Source organism: Vigna unguiculata, chromosome 1 (genome assembly GCF_037176805.1).
Source record: "Vigna unguiculata cultivar grain cowpea cultivar isolate G323 ecotype 2 chromosome 1, ASM3717680v1, whole genome shotgun sequence".
Taxonomy (NCBI): Eukaryota; Viridiplantae; Streptophyta; class Magnoliopsida; order Fabales; family Fabaceae; genus Vigna; species Vigna unguiculata.
The window spans coordinates 32,348,676-32,362,768 of record NC_140792.1 but is presented as its reverse complement, the minus strand read 5'-3'; the positions used below and the strand labels follow the sequence as shown (position 1 = coordinate 32,362,768).

Genomic DNA, 14,093 nt, shown 5'->3' with positions numbered 1-14,093 from the left:
ACATTCATCATGTCATTGTCCAGTTTATTTAACATAATTCATATGAGAGGACATGACTATTTGTCCATGCCAAACAATATAGCTAGACATGCCATTGACCTTGATATCAAAGATGTGAAATATATAAAGATGGAAGTTAACCTAAAATTGATAACATGGAAACTTGTTTCCTTCCCAAGTTGTGTTGATGTTATCCCTTACTTGAACTCTAACTAGATTAACTTTTATGCGTATAAAGCAACATGCCAACATGCTTAAAATGATAAGGTTCACACTTGGTAGGTTTTGCAAATTTATTACCATGCCTCTTTTGTTTTAACTTTGCCCAAAGTTGCATATGATGATTTCAAATCTACATATGCAATTTTACAAAGCTTGTATTTTATTTTTACCTTTCTTATATTGTCTACCTTTTTAAACAGGCACAAAATATTGAGATATCAAGAAATATCTAGTCTTGTCTAGAGTATGTACACTTAAGAGGTATGCTATTCATACCATATTTAGCTAATTCACAAGCATAACGAAGATCATGGGTACATTTCAATGTGCAATCACAATGACCATTATTAATCTTGACATACTTAACTTAGTCATACTGTTCTATAATGTGATTAATTTATATTTTGAGACAAAGTCCTACAACTTTTAGTACAATGTGATGTTAAAAGTATATCTCACAACATGAAAACTCTTTTGAAATGATAATTTAATTTCATTATATTAAACCAAAGATCAATAATTCTTTGTAATCAAATAAATGAGTTTGATGTGAATTAACATACATGTTACTTGTTTTGTTCCCTAAGTGCATTTCCTTATCACTCCAAGCCTTAACAAACTTTTTCTTGTACGAAGTTACCCATGTCATACACATAATCACTAAATATAAAGCCATGGTGAACAAATTACTTCAAATGTAGTAAGAATTGCTAAAAGACATCCATACTTATAGAGAAAAAAATATATTTATAATGTGCTTTCATTGAGAGTTGAACTCAAGACCTCCCACTTACTAAACGGGTGCTTTAACCAACTAAACTATGAAAGTAACCTATAATATTGTTTTGCATTCCAACAATTACACAAGTCTCTTGACTACTTTGAAACAATATTGGTAGGCTTTAGTGGACAACCATAACCTTACATATTAAACCAAAGATCAATAATTCTTTGTAATTAAATAAATGAGTTTGATGTGAATTAACATACATGTTACTTGTTTTGTTCCCTAAGTGCATTTTCTTATCACTCCAAACTTTTTCTTGTATGAAGTTACCCATGTCATACACATAATTACTAAATATAAAGCCATGGTGAACAAATTACTTCAAATGTAGTAAGAATTGTTAAAAAACATCCATACTTGGGGTAATTCATAACATTTTCCCATCAAATACTCCCACATCTCTCAATTTGTAACATAAAAGGTTGATTGTCTGAAGAAACACAATTCTAACTAGAGAAAAAAACATTTATAATGTGCTTTCATTGAGAGTTGAACTCAAGACCTCCCACTTACTAAACAGGTGCTCTAACCAACTGAGCTATGAAAACAACCTATAACATTTATATAAGTTATCATTGTAGTGGTAAAGGTAATTTAAGTTATACTAAAAAAAAACCATGCTTTCATTGAGATTTGAACTCAAGACCTCCCGCCTACTAAACGGGTGCTCTAACCAACTGAGCTATGAAAGCAACATATAAGATTTTTAACCAATTGAGCTATGAAAGCAATCCATAACATTTATATCTATAGTCAGAATAAACACTTTAACCAACTAAGCTACGAATAACCATAAAACACATTTTGCTTATGAAGATGGTGATCTTAAGCATTGATCACTTCATTGGTTATGAGACTTAAGATTTTTTTTTTCTTTTTATAAAATGATAGAAGAAGTCTCTACGTGATGAAGTTTTTAACTTCTTTTTATTATAATTTAATTTAAGGTAAATTTTCTTTTGTATTTTTACTATATTGATTTAAAATATACATGTCTAATATTGATATTATGTATGGGTATAAAGGTTCTTTTGTTATACTATATTTCTTTTGTTATACTTAGTTTTATTTGATATTAATTGCATAGTTGTTTAATTTTAGGTGGTACCTGCAACGAGTTGAGGTTATTAAGTTCATTAAAATTTTATTTATATGTGTAATCACTTGATATGCAATAGTGTTGTATAGACTAATAAATATAATTCTTAACAATAATAATTTTTTTTCTCTTTTGGTTATGCGAGAAGTCAATTTTATCATTATTTATTGTACTACAAATATATTTGAAGGCTTCAGAAGAGCTATTATACTTCTACCAAGAAGTTTAATAGAAACTTATTATGTTTCAAGGACATTTGTCTAAATGGATATGATATTGACATAAACAATAAAAGAGATATGAAATATCTACCGAATAAAAAAATGTGTATTGGAGAAATTATCAACCTTCTCTTATGGCTTGTACTACACATATATTAGTGCAATTGAAACACATGTCATTAGAGGGCAGAAACTTCTGAATAAAAATGAATTCCTTGTTTGGCATGATTAGTTGGGTCATCCTGAATCTATTATGATGGGAAAAACAGTTGATAAACTCATATGGGCACCCACTTAAGAGCGAAAAACTTTTTCAGTCCAATGAGTTTTCATGTACTACACGTTCACAAAGGAAAGTTGATAATAAGACCATTACCAGAAAAATTAGAAATGAGTCAATCTCATTTTTAGAACAAAAGCATGGTGATATTTGTGGTCTAATACATCCATCATGTTGATAATTTAGATATTTCATGGTTTTAATTGATGCATAACTAGATGATCACGTGTTTGTTTATTATCAACTCGCAATTAGGCATTTACAATGTTATTAGCTCAATTACTCAAGTTAAGAAAGAGTTCACTTTCCAAATTATCCAATTAAGAAAATCGACTAGTTAATTTATATCTCATGTTATTCATGAACATTGTATATTAATTGGAATTGAATTTGAACATCCAATAGCACATGTTCATAATCAAACTGGACTTGTAGAATCATTAATAAAACGTATAAAACTAGTTGTAAGATTATTACTTATGAGAGCTAATCTTCCAATGACTACTTGGGGATATGTAATTTTTAATGCTACATTATTTATTCTCATCAAGCCAATAAGTTATCACATATACTATATTATACAATTATTTTTTATTAGTAACCTAATATTTTTGATTTAAGAATTTTTAGGTGTGGTGTATATGTTCCAATTTCCCTACCAAAAGGAATTATGATGGGTTTTCACAGACGATTGAGAATATATGTTGGATTTGATTCTCTACCAACAATAAAATATCTTGAACTATCAACATGACTTATTTATAGTTTGATTTGTTGACTGTCATTTTGATGAATAAGTTTTTCCAATATTAGGGGGAGAAAGAAAATAATTGGAAAAAGTTATTGGTTAGACTGAATTATCATTATCTCGTCTTGATTCTCGTACAAAAGAATGTAAACTAAAAGTTTAAAGGATAATCTATTTTCAGTCAATCAATTAGCAATTGTTTTCACTAACATAAAAATAGTAACTAAAATATATATATATATATACATATATATATATATGTATATATATATATATACATATATATATATATATATGTATATATATACACACATATATACATATATATATATATGTATACATATATATATATATATATATATATATATATATATATATATGTATACATATATATATATATATATATATATATATATATATACACACATATATATATATATATATATATATATATATATATATATATATATATCAGCTGTTAATGGTCCAATTAGAAGTGATATTAATTTATAACACACCTGAAGTGTGGTAGGTCTGTTGGTTGCAAAGGCACGCTTGGAGTGCGGTAGGTCTTTTGGTTCCAAAGATTAAAACTCGTGAATGAGAAAATGAATTAAAATGCATGACCTAATCAAAAAAGTGAAAATCCCAAATGATTTATTTACATAATTAATGATTCAGTTCCAAAAGAACCTCATGTACATGAAATTGTTGAAAATGGTGAGATCTCAATAAATTATGTTCTAAATAAGATAATATGAAACCAAAATTAAGTCAACATTGACGAGACTTTTGCATATAATATAACGATGAATGTTATGAGTGAAAATGAGTATCAAGAACTAATGATCATTGAAGATTGTCGACAAAGAAATGATTGGCCAAATTGAAAAGATGCAATACAAGAGTAATTAGATTTGCTTGCTAAATGAAAGGTTTTTGGACCTATAGTTCGCACACCTAAGGGTGTAAATCCATGGGATACATATGGATTTTTGCGTAAAAACAAAATAAGAATCATGAAATTGTTAGATACAAAACATGGTCAGTTACTCAATATTTTTTCACAAAAAAAACTGATCTTAATTTGAGAAAAGACATTCACTAGTATTGAATGCAACAAAATTTTGATATTTGACAAGAAGGGTTGCATTTACATCTAAAGGATGATCTTACGGCCTATTTGTATGATTCTATTAAGAATGATATTTTCATGAAAGTTCCTAAAGGATTTAATTTGCCCAACAAGACATATTTTAAAGAGGATTATTAAATAAAATTGAACAAGTCTCTTTAATGATTAAAACAATCAGAACCTATGTGACTACTTTTTAAAAGTATAGAAATGATCTAATTTATCTGTGTTTATGAAAATATTAGAAAACGAATTTGCCATAATTGTTGTTTGTTTAGATGACATAAACATCGTTGGAACTCCTAATGAGTTCACAAAGACAATTGATTGCTTAAAGAAAGAATTTTAGATGAAGAAAAGGACAAAGTTTTGTTTGAGATTATAAATTTATTATTTAAATAAAGGTGTTTTTGTACATCAAGAAGCTTATATAATGAAGGTGCTTAAAAGGTTCTAAATGGACAAGTCATATCCATTATGTACTTCAATGGTTGTGAGGTCATTAGATGTTAATAAAGGCTCTTTTAGACATCAAGAAAATGATGAAGAACTTTTTGGTTTAGAAGTATCATATCTTAGTGTTATAAGAGCACAAATGTATCTTGCTAATTATACTCAATCTGATATTGCATTTGTTGTAAAATTGGTTAAGCAAGACATAATTCTGTTAGTATTATGGTATTTGATTTAGTCTCATATCGCTTAGAATTGTGAGATGTGGTTCTCTATTTTACTATATGAGAGACCCTATGTAAAGTTTGAAATACACCAAAAATAAAAATAAAAATACTTCCTAGTGTAATGATGGACGTAGACATATACATTGTACGCTGAATCACGTTAAATTATTGTGTTGTTTATTTTTTTCTCCTTATTCTTTCCTTTATTGCCTTGTTCCTAACAATTGGTATGAAGAGCCATTTTTCTTAGTATGATCTGTGGTTGCAGCATTGTCTGATCTTCCACATCAGAAAAAATTTGGTTTCTTTTTCTCTTCCTAGTGTATCAATGTGGTTGAAAGGACTCACACTTGAAGGGGAGATTGTTAGGAATCCAAGTGTGAGTCTAAGTCTCACATTGGCTAAAAATGATAAAGTAGAGCACTATATAAGGTTAAAGACCCATAAACCCATTGCCTTAAGGTTTTGGGTTAAGAAAGTGGTATCAATGCCTTATGTGGTTGGACTCAAGTCTCATTAGTGTTGTATCTCCCCAGTGAAACCCCCTCTATAGACCTAACGAATTCTTCACTTACAAGAACACATTGGATTGGAATAAAACTTATACTTCGTTATTTTAAAGGTACTACAAATATGTGCTTATTTTATCCAAATGATTCAAAATCAGATCTAATAGGTTATAAACAAGATATTTGTTCACATGTAATGGCACAACAATTTCATGGCGGTCTGTGAAACAAACCATAACAACAACATCGTCAAATCATGTAGAATTTTTATCATTACATGAGGCAATTCGTGAATGTATTTGGTTAAGGTTTATAGTTCAACATGAGTGACAAACTTGTGGTCTATTTTTGGAAAAAATGGAATCAACAACCATATATGAAGACAATAGAGCATGTATTTCTCAATCAAAAGAAGGATATATTAAATATTTATTTACAAAGTCTTTATCAAAGAGAACTTTTGAGCAATTGGTTCACAAGATTAGACTCCATCATCGTAATGATGTAAGTTTACACGAGGAAGAGAAATAAAATATGTGATGAATAAAAAATGATGTACTTCTTTCGCTAGATTTTCATCCTAAAAGGTTTTTTCCTAGTAAGATTTTAACTAGATGGACACCCAATGGACACCCAATGATGAATGTTATGAAATTAATGAATGATTATAAATACGAATCTTCCTATCACTAATAATAATAAAAAAGTTATCCTGTATTCTCTCTTCTCTCTTTATTACATTGTTTTATAACAATTGTTTCATTTATTGTTAAATCATCTCTACAATCCCCTTTTTATTATTTCATATGTAGAAAATCAGAAGTTACACAATGCTTAGCTCCACCAACAACGTCTATTATGAGAAACATACCCACTTCATTTGATAACTTCCTCCAATACTCCTTATCTACCACAACTATGTGAAAAGAGTTAAACTTATGCAAGGAAAACAATTTTCGAGGTTTCCAAAAAAAAAGAAAAAGAATGTAAAACGTTTTTTCTGTCACATTGTGGAGATGTATTTCCAGAGCAGAAAACATTAAACATTACTTATTCCAAAACTTATAATTAATGACTACCCCTTCGTTCTAAAATACCTATTTCATGTTGTTGACAAGGGGTGGGTTGTTTTTCTTCCCATAGTTTATCTAATCTAGAACACCCACATTCTTGCTTCCGAAATTCATGATGTTTAAAGTAAAAAATTCGCACTTAGTACGTAAAAAATTATGGAATACCTTTCTCGTATCATTTTCTAATGTCAAGGACTAGCAATAGCTTAGTAAAATGAGAAATTGTGTTTATCAATATTCATAATTAAATAAGTTGATCAATGTCTATACTTTCATAAAAAAAAGAAATTGATCCGATGAATATGCATAGAAAAAAAAAGAAGAGAAACTTGATATCAAATTAGTTGTAATAATGACAATTGAACTTGTGAAATTCTCAACATACATATGTTTCTATTGTTTTTAAAGATCTACCCTATTTTTTCTTGTAGAATAGTTATGATAAATTGTTATATCCTCTTTTATGATAAGTTATAGATGTTATATTCTTTTTTAGTTTTCTACAATTTTGATCTTTGCTTTATTTTATGTGTAAAAGGGTTAGAGCACCCTCAAATGTTTCTCTATTTTATATATTTTTTTATTGTTGATAAAAAAAATTATCAATAAATATATATATATATATATATATATATATACACGTACGTACGTACGTATATACGAAGCATATGGAATGGAACTGCAGAAGTATGTATAAAAGTGTTTATAAATTCTTGTTTACGTTGTTCTCGTCGTAACGTGTGTACAAAGACAACGGGAGCACTAACTTTATTGTCATTCTCATTTGTTTAGTAATTAAGAACTGAATTTTGACATATATAAAAAGTAAAAAAAAACAATAAATATGAATATAATAATGGGGAAGGCGAAAATCACTTTCTTTCTTCATGTTTTTCCTTTCTTGTCTTTCTAATACAAAATTTGATTACCTCAAAGAAAATAATTAATGTTTAACAACGTATAATTTTGTTTTACTGGAGCGGCATGGTATGAAACGAAACAGGTAGGTGAATTCATTCTATTGGATGGTGCAATGTATCTCTCAAGTCTCATATAAGTTATAACACCATAATTTTGGTAACTGCTAAATGTATAAATTGTGTTAAATCGGTGATCGTATTCGTCATTAATCGATGCATGCACTTGCACACTGACAAGAAATTAATTGATATGATGCACACTCGCAGTTTCTACTAATAGAGTCAAAAGAAAATCCACATGATAGTAGTTTTGCCATCAAAGGGAGCTCGGTTGCCATATTGGAGAATGCCAGAAAAGTAGGAAAGTCTGAGAAAAGAAAAGAAAATTGATGTCTGCTATCTTTTGCCATAACTACAAAAGTACGTCTCTGACGGTGCTACAAAGGAAAATAAAAGAGAGAGGCAGTGACAAAATCTCATCTTTTTTGTCTTTTCAAATTCAAAGCAATAAAACACCAAGAGGGTTGTGATCACAACGAAGGAGGGAGATCAAAGGTTTGCAGATCGATGAGCATTTGGTTGGTTCAGTGCAACAGCAGTTTCATAAGCTTCTCATTAGCATTTATGAGAAGGCTTTACGGGTTTGGGTCGATCATGTTCATGGTGGTGCTGACCATAGCACTCATGGTTCTGCCACTGGTTCTGCCACCTCTGCCGCCGCCGCCAATGATTCTGATGTTGGTGCCTGTCGTGATAATGCTGCTTCTGGTGATGTTGGCTGTGTCTTCAAAACATGACCCAGGAGTGATTCATCTGTGTAATTTTACTTGGTAGCTACGTATACCTATGTATGCAATTCTCTCTATATGCTAAGGCATGCTTCTGTATTTATTGTCTTCTGCATAATTTTGCATGCATGCTTAGTGATAACTGATGAATGTGAGTCCGGAACGTTTTTTCTTTCATTAGTCGACCTTTAACCCAGAAATCAGAGCAATGTGAGTAAATTTACCCAGAAAGAAAACAGCATTTGTTTCATAATGTTATATACAGTTATGTATGGGATATGTTCATACATATATAATGTGTTAATCCAGACAAAGAAGATTGTAAATTTGTGTGGACATGAAATGGAAGAACAAGTATAAGGAATATGATAATGTATATCTTCTTGTTATTGAAATTGCCTTTAACTCTCACTAAAATTAGAATAAGTTGTAGTATCAGTATCTGAAATATTTGACACTATGCAATATACAGCCTATAATTACTTTTATTGTTCATATAATTCTTCTTTTTAGTGAAACTCGTCGTAAACTTTATCTAATAAAAAGAAAATGTGTCGATAGCTTCATCTTGTCGTATTAGAATCTTTCAATAAAGTGTGTAGATTTTTATGATTGGAAATGAATAAAAAGAATAGACAATATAGGTAGAAGATTAGTTCTATCTAATTAAAAAAAAAAAAGAGAAAGAGAGAGAAGCACTTTGAGAATTCATTGTTTAACATTTGTTATTCGGATTTCAACACCATACGCCGACATTTGGTGGGTATACATAGAATTTGGTTGCTTTGTTTTGTTTTCAAAGAAAAAGGAAAACAAAAGCAATTGAGGCGTGATTGCAACTACACACATTTACCCTTCTTATCTATCATTCATCATCATCATCTTCTTCTTTCCTTTCCTTAAAGTCTAACACCTTAATTTGACTCTGTCATTTTCAGCAATTTCCCTTACAGTATTCATCGTATTCCATAACAGGTAATAACACAGTTGGTACGTGCTATCTTTTATTAGTTAAATTTAATGATTTATTTTGCATAAGTTTTCTCTGTGGGGAGGATAAGAAAAATGCATGCAAAGCAGAAAACTAGGATGATTAAATTGAGGTAATTGGAATTTTCCTGTGGAAAGGAAGTTAAAATTGAAAAAGATGATGGCTGGGTGGGATAGTATTTGGGTTGGTGAAAATGGTTTATTATATTCGGTTGGTAAAGCACAGATGGGGAGAAAGTAGCGAAAACGACAAATTCATTATGCCTTATTTTTTTCTCGATTTTATTTTAACTGGTGTGACCCAGGATCATTTTTCACGTTTAAAATTCATTTGGTGAAACTTGAAGGAAACAACTAGAGGAAGTGACAATTTTGTTACACCGTAAAACATCTTGGTTTTGGTTCCATGAAGCTAAGTTTTGTCATAATTGGAGCGAACTAGGAAGCTTCGGCAATTGGAACATAAGTGATTCGGTGATGAATTGAGTAGAAACACCAAAAATGGGCCATCATAGTTTTGATTGTAGACGTCAATTTTGAAACTTGAACAAAGTAACATGGAATATATAGGGTGTGGAAAACATAAACGATGTTTCTCCGAATCCCAGAAGAAAAAGAGCCGAAGTTTCTTTTTGATATGAAATAAAGGACAAAGAATTTGGTGAACAATTTTCCGTACTCTCAGAATGTTAAGCGTCCACGTGAACAAGAGGATCTACTTCTGGATTGTCCTCGTAAGATTTTAGCTTACTGTCGGCTTATCTTAGGTTTGAAATGTTCGGATCGAGTTCGTTGAAATTTTTGTAATTTTTAAGAAAATAGATTTAATATGATTCAATTTATTTGATTTACGGATTAAATGGGTTTTATTTAAGTTGATGGTGGGTACACCCGCAATCCACTAACAATAATATTATTAATTTTTTATTCAATTTTTAAATTTTTAAATTTCAATTATTTAATATTTTTAATTATATAGATTCAGAATTTAATAATTTTAAATACTAAAATATTACTCAATAATATTTTAATAATTTAAATGTTTAAGTTATTTATTTATCAAGTTATATATATTGATACTTTAATCTTTAACGGATATCTTGATAATAATATTTCGAGAATTAAATGAACATTTTGATTACACAATCACAAAAATAAATTGAGTTAATTCATTTTTATTGTAATAAAATAAATATATAAAATCAATTGAAAGAAAAACTTGTAATTAACCCAACACACTAACCCACTCAATCCGTGATTAATCGGACTAAGTTATAAAATTTCTCATTCACTAAAAAGTGAGTCGAGTTGAACTAATCCTATTTTAGCTCAACCCGTGAAGAGTCAATCCACACCTAAGTTTTACTCACTTTATATATATATATATATATATATATATATATATATATATATATATATATATATATATATATATATATTTAGAATTTTATTTAGTATTTATAACTTAAATATACTTATAGCTATGCAAATATACTTCGTTATATTCTTTTTATAATATATTTTAAGTACATATTTCAATTAAGTAATATATTTATTATTTAATATAAAATTATGCATAGTGTTCTTACTTTTCATTCAATAATTTATGTTTGATGTTGCATTTTTTTAAAATAATTATGATTTACTCAAATACTTATAATTGATTTTCTATATATTAGTTTTGATATGATAAGATTGAATATTGTTTTATGATTTATTTTTAATATGTGAATGATTTTATTTCTAAAGACAAAATGTGGTGAGACAATAAATTTTACTTTTAGAATTATCAATGATAATGTTTTAGAAAATTGTTATATAACAAATACTTATTACTCTACTTTTTCCATCCTTACATAATTCAAAAAATACAAAACAACTTTTTCATACTAAATTACATATAAATTACATATATTTGTTATTTATCAACTTTTACGTATAAATGGCAAGAATACGTATATAGGTGTATATATAAATATTATTTACCATTATATTATATTATATGTGATAAATTTAAATAGATAATACATCATTTCTAAATAGTACTAAGAGGCAATTTTCAGAACTTTTAAATTCTTCGAATAATAAAGTTAATAAAACAAATATTGAAAGACGTTATGTTCATATAGGTCTTAACATGTATATGGTTAGCATTTTGTTATTTTTTCTCTTCGTCATTTACACCAGTAGTTAATCGTCTAAATCAGTTACGTACATAGCTTGTGTGTATTGTATATATGTGTCATTATTCTCATTTATAATACTACAAAGCTTTTGTTGATCATTTCTATTATCTTACTTTCTTTGTTTGTTTGTTACGGTAAGATTTGCACTTATCGTGAATGTACGGGTCATACATTTATCTTTGTTATCGGAAGGTTTTCCTCCCAGATATAAATTTTCTAATGTTAAGCACATTGTGGTTAATAACACTGTGACTGAAAATGGTGAAGTCATGAAGTGATCAACAACAGCCTATTAAGAATCAGGAATTTCACTTTTCACCTCAGCACTTTCAACAACCAAACAGTGGTTCTTCAACTTTTCTTTCTAGTGTAAACCAAATACCTCTGTTAAAATCATTCGCGCTTATGTTGTTGTAGAATTTTCCATGCATGACTATTTTTCTTCAAGTAATATTCACACACAATCCACCGCTACTTGGATCTTAGATTCAAGTGCTACTCACCACGTCTCTTCCTCTTTTCACATCATTAAGCATATATTTGTCAAATTACCCATTGGTTAACAAGTTTTTGCTACACATGGAAATGTACATTTTTCTTATTCTTTTTGTCTTAAATATGTCCTGTATATCCCTAACTTCATGTTCAATCTTATTTCAATTTCTGGACTTTGTCTCGTTACTTAATTGTGATCACATTTTTTCTTCTGGACACAAACACCAAGCAAAAGATTAGTACAATTAATGTAAATGTTGGGCTATACACCATTGATCTTCCTTCTAGTGCAAATAGTTTTACACATTCTACCCTTATTTAACCTTCTTGTAATAAAATACCCATAGACTTGTGGCATTTTTGCTTAGCTCATCCTTCCTAGCAATGCTTACAAACCATGAAACTAACTTATTCTTGCATGTATAGTGGTCAGACTTTTGCTTGCAATACATGCATCATGCTAAACAAAAGAAGTTATCTTTTCCTTTAAGTAATTCTAATGTTAGTCATTCTTTTGAACTTTTACATATGGATATTTGGAGATCCTATTCCACTATTTCCATGCAGGATCATAAATATTTTTTAACCATAGTTGACAATCCCACACGTTATATATGGACTATTCTTATGATTTTGAAAACTGAAACACGTTCTCATATAATTCACTTTGTTACTCAAGTAGAAAAACATTTTAATACCTTTTCTAAAACCATTTGCATTGATAATGGTGTCAAATTTTCCAAACATGATTATTTTTTTTCTAGAGACATCATTCATCAAACCACATGTATAGAAACTCTCGAACAAAATGACATTGTCAAATGTAAGCATCAACGTCTTCTCAATGTAACCCGAGCATTACTTTTTCAATCTCATCTCCATTAAATTTTTTGTGGTTGGCATTAAAACATGTCACATATCTTATTAATTGCATTCCTACATCTTTTTTGCATAGTACATCAACATTTTCAGAAAAATTCATCAACACAGCTGTTACATCTCTAATTTATGTGTTTGGCTGCTTATATTATGCAAGCACTATCAATGCACAACGCAAGAAATTTGATTATCTTGCACATCCCTCAATGTTTTTAGGATTTAAACCACATATTAGAGGTTATCTTCTTTACAATTTACATTCTCCTAAACTCACTTTTTCAAGAGAGTAATTTTTTATGAAGACCATTTTCCTTACATACATTGCTCTTTCCTCGTGTCTTTTCCATCCCTTTCCCTACCTATTCCTATTTCTTTTCCAACTTTAGTTGACTTTTTTTTATTTTACTCCACAGCACAATGATCCTTCTGACCTCGAAGACACCAACAATAGTTTTTCTGACCCTCCAACATCACCGCCCCTTGCTCCTAGACGTTCCACTCATCCTCGCCAACCTCCCATTTAGCTTTAGGATTATCATAGTACATTTACATTAATTGACACCCCTTCTACAGGTATTTGTCATCCTATTTAAATTTTTCTTTCTTATAAACATTTATCCTTCTTTTCATCACTATATGATGTCTGTTTTGTTCATATATGAACCCAAGTCATACGTTGAAGCTTCCAAATCTAATTGGTTGCTTCTATACACGTTTGAATTGCTGCTTTTGAAGCGAATAATACCTAGCACTAATTTACCTCCTCATAAAGTAGCAATCGATTGCCACTAGGTTTACAAGTTCAAGCATAATGTTAATGGTACTATAAAGTGTTACAAAGCCCGCTTAATTGCTAAGGGATATACAAAAATGGAAGATCTCTATTTTTTTTATACCTTGTAGCAAAACTGATCACAATTTATTTTCTTTTAGCTTTGGCTACTATTCCTAACTGACATCTCAAGCAACTTGATGTGAATAATGCATTTTTCATGGAGACCTTAATGAAGAAGTGCACATACAACCCCCAGTTGGCCTGCATGTTCCTAAATCTGGACAAGTATTTCGATTACAGTGATCC

General features: G+C 29.4%; 2 non-coding genes across 2 annotated transcripts; both read right to left on the bottom strand.

Annotated features, from left to right (window-relative positions):
• Positions 1-1,483: 1,483 nt before the first annotated feature.
• Positions 1,484-1,557, bottom strand: TRNAT-AGU (transfer RNA threonine (anticodon AGU)). Its single transcript has one exon. It is a non-coding gene; the product is annotated as a tRNA-Thr (tRNA).
• Positions 1,558-1,627: 70 nt separating this feature from the next.
• On the bottom strand, positions 1,628-1,701 carry TRNAT-AGU (transfer RNA threonine (anticodon AGU)). The gene has a single exon. It is a non-coding gene; the product is annotated as a tRNA-Thr (tRNA).
• Between the last annotated feature and the right edge of the window lie 12,392 nt (positions 1,702-14,093).